Genomic DNA, 7,127 nt, shown 5'->3' with positions numbered 1-7,127 from the left:
AGAAAACCATGAGTGAGATTTGTTCACATTTAAAGTGATTTCTAACTAACATGCAAAGCACAGAAACCACAAGGGAAAGAGACTGACAAATTTGAACAGAAAAAAAAATTTGAAAATTTGATGTGATAAATATACTACAGAAAAATAAAGAGTCAAAAGTCTAAAGAAGATGTTAACATAGCAGAATGGATACTAATTTTCTTAATGTACTAAGAAGTAAGTAAGAGAAATTCAGTACCTAGAAGAAAAAGAAGCATGGAAAAGGGTAGTTCACATATAACGGCCTTTATGTGGCTTGTAAACATATGACATACAAAATAAAATAAAAATACTGCTTTTTTAGTCATTGCTTGGAGCCAAAGTACAAAGGTACAGTGAAACTCAGGCATTTTCATATACTACGGATAGGTGTGCAAAGAAATTCAGCCTCTAGTTTTATTTGTATTTTTGAACATGTCCATTAATATTTTAAATGCGTATCCTCTTTGACCTTACTAATTTTATGTCTTGGGCTTTAGAGATAAACTTGAGCAAATGTATTGGATTTATGTACAAATATGTTCAATGGAACATTATTTGTTATTACAACACTACCCCCCATGTATGGATATGAGAGTTGGACCATAAAGAAGGCTGAACGCCAAAGAATTGATGTTTTTGAAGTATGCTGTTGGAGAAGACTCCAACACCACAGACTGCAAAGAGATCAAACCAATCAATCCTAAAGGAAATCAAATCCTGAATATTCATTGGAAGGACTGATGCTGAAGCTGAAACTCGAATACTTTGGCCATCTGATGCGAAGAACTGACTCATTAGAAAAGACCCTGACACTGGGAAAGATTGAAGGCGGGAGGAGAAGGGGATGACAGAGGATGAGATGGTTGGATGGCATCACCAACTCAGTGGACATGATGAGTTTGAACAAGCTTTGGGAGATGGTGAAGGGCAGGAAGGCCTGGTGTGCTGCAGTCTATGGGGTCGCAAAGAGTCGGACGTGACTGAGTGGCTGAACAACAAACTCCCCCAAAACCAATTGTCCATAAATAGGGAATTTGTTAAATGAATTATAGTACATACTTTTAATGGAGTATCATGTAGTCATTGAACAGCATGAAGTAGACTTCTGGGGCTCATATGGAAGGTCTAGGATGAACTGTTAATGAAACGTAGAATAGCAGAAACATCTATGGTGTGATCTCACTTGTGTATGTCTTGTATATGTACTGAATGTTGGTAAAAGAACACATGAGTGGTGGTTCAGAGTGAAAATATGTGAGCAGGCTAATAGGAGTCCAGAGAGGGAAACAGGACCTAGAGTGGACGTTATTTAGTTTTTGGCCAAGAATATTTATTCTTCCTTCTTTGTGTCAAATTATATCCTTTCCTTTCCCTCAGATCACACTCTTTGGGTGGGCGCTTCATCATCATGACTCCAGAGGTGGAGCATAAACCCCAAGCCTGGTCAAACAGTCTATCCCATCCCATGAGCCACAGTGATTGATCATGAATGTTAAGAGTTGCACGCTGGTCCAATCAAGGCCAATCTTGGGATTGGCCCAAGATTATAAAAAAAGAATATAAACTTTTTTTTTCTTGATGTGAGTCTGGAAAAATCTATGCTCAAGCTATTGCAGCATCTGAATATTATGAAAGATGAGATAAAGCATGAGGAAGAAGCAGAGCTCATATGTTCAGGGTTAGATCCATGGACATTTCAGTTAAACAAGAAACAAATGAATCCATGCATACATAAATAAACAAGCCATTGTTTTTCCCCCTAAGCAAGTTTGAATTAGGATGGAGCTGAGAGGTTTTTTTTTCTTTCTTTTAATATCCTTCCATTCAGATTGAATAAACATGCCACTTTTGTAGTGAAATCTATTTTATAAATAATAAGTCTCTATTCATTTTATAATTATATTTTAAAAGATAAGCACAATAGGGGGCTTGGTTATATAAAGTGAGATATTTCTAACTATAATGCAGAATAACTCTTAAGAAAATAATGAGGATATTTCCTACACTGTTGATGGAAATATAAATTGGTACAGTTACTATAAAGAACAATATAGAGCTACCATATAATCCAGCAATCCCACTCCTGGGCATATATCCAGAAACGATGAAAACTCTTAATTCAAAAAGATACATGCGCTCCAATGTTGACCGCAGCACTGTTTACAATAGCCAAGCCATGGAAGCAACCTAAGTGTCCATTGACAGAGGAATGGATAAAGAAGGTGTGGTATGTATGCACAGTGGAATTTTGCTCAGTCGTGAAACAGAATGAAATAATGTCATTTGCAACAACATGGCTGAACCCAGAAGTTATCAGACAAAGTGAAGTAAGTCAGATGGAGAAAGACAAGTACCATACAATATCACTTATATGTGGAATCTAAAAAAAAAATAATATAAATGAACTTATTGACCAAACAGAATAGACATAGAAAACAAACTTATATTTACCAAAAGGGATAACAAGGGTGGGACAGGGGAGAGGAATCAGGAGTTTGGAATTAACATATACACACTAATATATGCAAAACTGGTAAAAACAAGGACCTTCTATAGAGCACAGGGAACCGCATGCAATACCTACAGAGGAAAAGAATCTGGAAAAGAACAGGTAGCCATCAAAGTGATATGAATCTTTTCTGTACACGTGAAACTAAGACAATGTTGCAAATTATGCTTCAGTGAGAAAAAAGAATTAGAAAAGGCATGAGGTTGGTCTTGGTGTACTCATATGGAAAGATGCTCTGGAACTGTGAATAATTCAGGTTCCAGAAAACCAGGCAGAGCATATATCCTGTCATGGAGAAGAAAACCTTTTTATGTGCATCAAGATCTTGACAGCTATACCACAATTTAAATAATTGTTTTCAAAGTGCTGAGTTACGGGAGGGAAGTACACTTCCTATTCTATACCCTGATATTTGGAGGTCTTTTATTCTCACCCTCAGGCAAGAAAGTCCTCAAATACAAGGTTCATGTCATCTTCGAAGATGATTTTAAATGATTTGTTCATATTAGGTAACAAATAAATGTTTGTGGAGTGAGATAATATGAAAAGGAAAAATTAAAGTGAATTAAGAAGGAGATTTTGCCTTAGAGAGTGAAAAATACTCAGCAAGTCTTCTGTGTCAGATTGGGCGAATTTCTAATACGGCCAGCTCCACTGGCTTTGAAGAATTAATTCAATCACAACACCCCAGTCTCTTCCCCAGTTCTGCTTGGTCCTTTGTAAATGAAGTTATGCTGAGGAGAAACATTTTGTTTTGTTACTCTAGATTTTTTCACAAGGGTGGCTGTCAGGATAAACTAGGATTAAGTTGTACTAACAAATCAAAAATTTCGGGGGCTTAGAACCATCCAAATATACTTCCTGTACATGTGACATTTCCAAAGCAAATTAGCAACGGGACTGTGCTCCTTACAGTCAGTCAGGAATCCAGGTAGATGGAGTTGCCTCTCAAACTGCGAATCCGCGAGGAAAGTGTAAAGAACACAGCACCCCGGCACACTGTGCCCTGGTTCCTCAAGCGGCCCCCCGAGGGGAACACGGCCCACCGTCTCACGGGCCCTGCGGGTCTCCTGACCGCATCTCACACCGGGGGCAGGGATGCGCGGTTTCCCCCTTGCCAATTAGACGTGTTGGGTGGGGTTTATCTGCGTGCGACATCGTCCACACGGACTTCCTTTTCAGCATCCAGCCTTTGACCAGAGACGGCTTCCTAAAACAATGCTTCCTCTCACTTCATACTCACAGCAGAAGAAGAGAGAGGGCCTGCCCACAGCTACCACCGCTTAGCTGCTGTCTTACTTCCTGTTCTTACTATAGCTGGCGATCACAGTGCAAGTGAATTCCACTCCTCACGGGGGACCATACTTGAGATCCCGTTGATTTCTCACCTTGGGAATGCAAAGAGAGCACATGTTACCTACCAGTGAGTTAGCCATTTTCTTTAAAATAAAAATTCTCTGGACATTTAATTGCTATTTTCAGTAAATACAAAAAACCAAAGTGATATATTGCTATGTTCTGTGGGGTGAGTGTGGGGCCGACGGGACACAGCACAATAAGTATTAAGTGGTGAGAATGGAATGATTAAAGTTATAAAGTAAATGCTCACATTTGAAAAAAGGGGATTTTGTTTCACAAGTTCTGAATAATAGGCGCTCTAATTTCCTTTGTGAAATAGACTGCCTCAAGTAGGCCGTGGTGTCGTCTTTATGGCCAAGTTTGAACTGCAGCAGACACAAGCTCTATGCTCATCTTTGGAGTTTTTCCAAAATTCTTTACTTTTGCTTTTATTATTTTGTTTGTTGATTGGTTTATTTACTTATTTCCCTTTTTAAAAATTGAGGTAAAATTGACATACCTCATTCTATTAGTGTCAGGCATACAAGGTAAAAATTTGCTTTTTGTATGCACTGCAAAATAATCACCACGATAAGTCTAGCTGCCTTCCGTTATTACACAAAGTTATAGGAAACTTCTTTTTCTTGTGATGAAAGCTTTAAATTTACTCTCTTGACAACTTTCAAAGTTTTATTGATTATAGTCACCATGCTGTACATTACATCCTTGTGACTTATTTATTTTAAACCTGCAAGTTCTAACATTTTTTATTTTTAAAATAACATTTTTGTTTTATTTGTTTATAGCTGAGATGTCCTTATAAATGTTTTCTGTTCAAGTGTCACTTATTTATAATAAAGCCACTTAAAGCTCCATTGCTAAATTCACACCTTTAGTAGGAATAAATCTGAAGTGACCTTGGTAAACAGAAATGGAAGTCAAAACCATAGAGCATTATATTCTCCAGGAATGGGTCATATTCAACCATGTCAAAAATGACTCAGACTTCACTTGGGCAGAAAACTAATCCTTTGAAATGTTATTTAATTGCAAGGAATCTATTTGTTTGACAGCATGGATTCGACCAATTAAATTATGATATCATTCTATAAAGGAATATTATTATATTTATAAAGAATTTAAACTATGGGAAGTGGAAAAGGCAAGAAAACGCATACATCGTCAATTTAAACTGTTTAAAACAATGTGCATAGGAAATAAAGATGACAAATTGTGAAGAATATTATCTCTGGATGCTGGGATTGGATGTTTACTATTTTAACACTTTGGAACAAAAAAATCCATTCATTTTATGATTAGAAAAACTTAAACTTTGTTTCAAATCCCAGGATTCTTTCTTGCTGTCGTTTGTTGGTTTCATCTGCTGCTGCTGCTGCTAAGTCGCTTCAGTCGTGTCCGACTCTGTGCGACCCCAGAGACGGCAGCCCACCAGGCTCCCCCGTCCCTGGGATTCTCCAGGCAAGAACACTGGAGTGGGTTGCCATTTCCTTCTCCAATGCATGAAAGTGAAGAGTGAAAGGGAAGTCGCTCAGCCATGTCTGACTCTTCGCGACCCCATGGACTGCAGCCCACCAGGCTCCTCCATCCATGGGATTCTCCAGGCAAGAGTACTGGAGTGGGGTGCCATTTTTTGTATTCAGTTTTGGTCTTTGCAACCAAAGAAGCTCTTTAGAATGAGAGAAGATAACAGAAGATAAGCATGAAGGTGATTGAAGGTTTTGGAAATGTGAATCAAGATTATTAGACCCAGCAGAGAGCTGACAGTGTGGCATTTAATTAGATGGTGGATTTCCATAGAGAGCACGGTGACAATTTAGGACACAAGAGTCACTCAATCATCATTTCTTGAATGACTTTTAAAAATAAGTGAATGAATGACCAATAAAGAAAAATGTTAAAACTATGGAAGGAGCAGTCTACATTGAGTATAATGTGATATGAAGGGTCTTGTATTGACTTCTTCTAGAAACGGTTGAAGAGAGAGAGTAAAAGAGAAAATTAGAGTACTAATTTAGAGTGTTCTCACAAATCTAAATTCTGAGGTTCCTTAAGGAATGACCACCAAGACCCAACTTTGAGCAGCAAGTGTTCTAAGCCTGGGGAACTGGGTGTCCAGCAATAAGGTGACTGGTTTTTAAACTCTGGGATATTAATATTTTTGGATAAAACTGTCATTTCACGCATTTAAGCATCACCAATGCAGAGCACTTTAATCCAGAGAATGTTTGAGGTTAAATGATTATAATTTATTAACACCTCTAGAGAGAAATGGAGCTTTGAATAAATTCCTTTGATTTACTAATGTTGGATCAAAAAATGACTGATTATGCAGTATATTTTGAGGATCCACAGAGAGCTAATTTTCTTTCTAAAGTCATATCAGCAATATTCATGTCTTCACAGAGCAGACTATCTACACACACACTCACACACACACACGCACTCACACACACATGCACTCACACACACACACTCAGACACACACACACACTCACACACACGCACTCACACACACACGCACTCACACACACACGCACTCACACACACACACGCACTCACACACACGCACTCACACACACACACGCACTCACACACATATGCACAGCCTATCCTCATCATTTGCAGACTCCACTGTGCAAATACACCCACTTTCTAAAAGTCACCTGGACCCCCCACATCAGTACTCGAGGCGCTCTCACGGTCATTTGTGGACATGCAATCTACTGTCACCAAATGTGCACATTCCAAGTGAAAGTTGAACCAGGCAACGCCGTTTTCTTGTTTCAGCTTTCTTAGTGTAAACACGCACCCTTTGTTGGTCTACCCAGTATTACATTTTTTGCAAGTTTGCCTCTTTGGTGATTTTTCTGTTTAAAATGCCCCCAAACACAGTGCTGCAGCCCGGAAGTGCTGTCTATTGGCCCCAAGATCAAAAAGGCTGTGATGTGCTTTGTGAAGAAAATTACGCGGTTTAGGTAAGCCTCGTTCGAATCATCAAGTTGGTGGCTGTGAGTTTAACGTTAATGAATCAACAACATACCATAAATAATTGCTTTTAAACAGAAATTATACATAAAAGAAAGTTACCTTTTGATTAGTTGATGAAAATGTGCCCAGAGGCTTCCAGGAAGCTAGCTAGCCCTGTATTTCCCGTCCTAAAGCCTTGGCCCAACCATGATTTCTGGTTGCATTTTTATACTTTGCGTCTTTATCTTCTGAAACCTAAAGTCTTTTCACT

The 7,127-nt window shown here is 38.6% G+C and overlaps 1 long non-coding RNA gene across 1 annotated transcript; it reads left to right on the top strand.

Annotated features, from left to right (window-relative positions):
- Positions 1–3,829: 3,829 nt before the first annotated feature.
- LOC147378842 (uncharacterized) lies at positions 3,830–5,792 on the top strand. Its single transcript, XR_015169943.1, has 2 exons — positions 3,830–3,953; positions 5,218–5,792. It is a non-coding gene; the product is annotated as an uncharacterized LOC147378842 (long non-coding RNA).
- The last annotated feature ends 1,335 nt before the right edge of the window (positions 5,793–7,127 follow it).

Source organism: Bos grunniens, chromosome 1, assembly GCF_055505025.1.
Source record: "Bos grunniens cultivar Pamir isolate PY7600 chromosome 1, Bosgru_T2T1.0, whole genome shotgun sequence".
In the NCBI taxonomy this organism is placed as follows: Eukaryota; Metazoa; Chordata; class Mammalia; order Artiodactyla; family Bovidae; genus Bos; species Bos grunniens.
The sequence above is the reverse complement of the archived record's forward strand: the minus strand, read 5'-3'. Positions and strand labels throughout refer to the sequence as shown.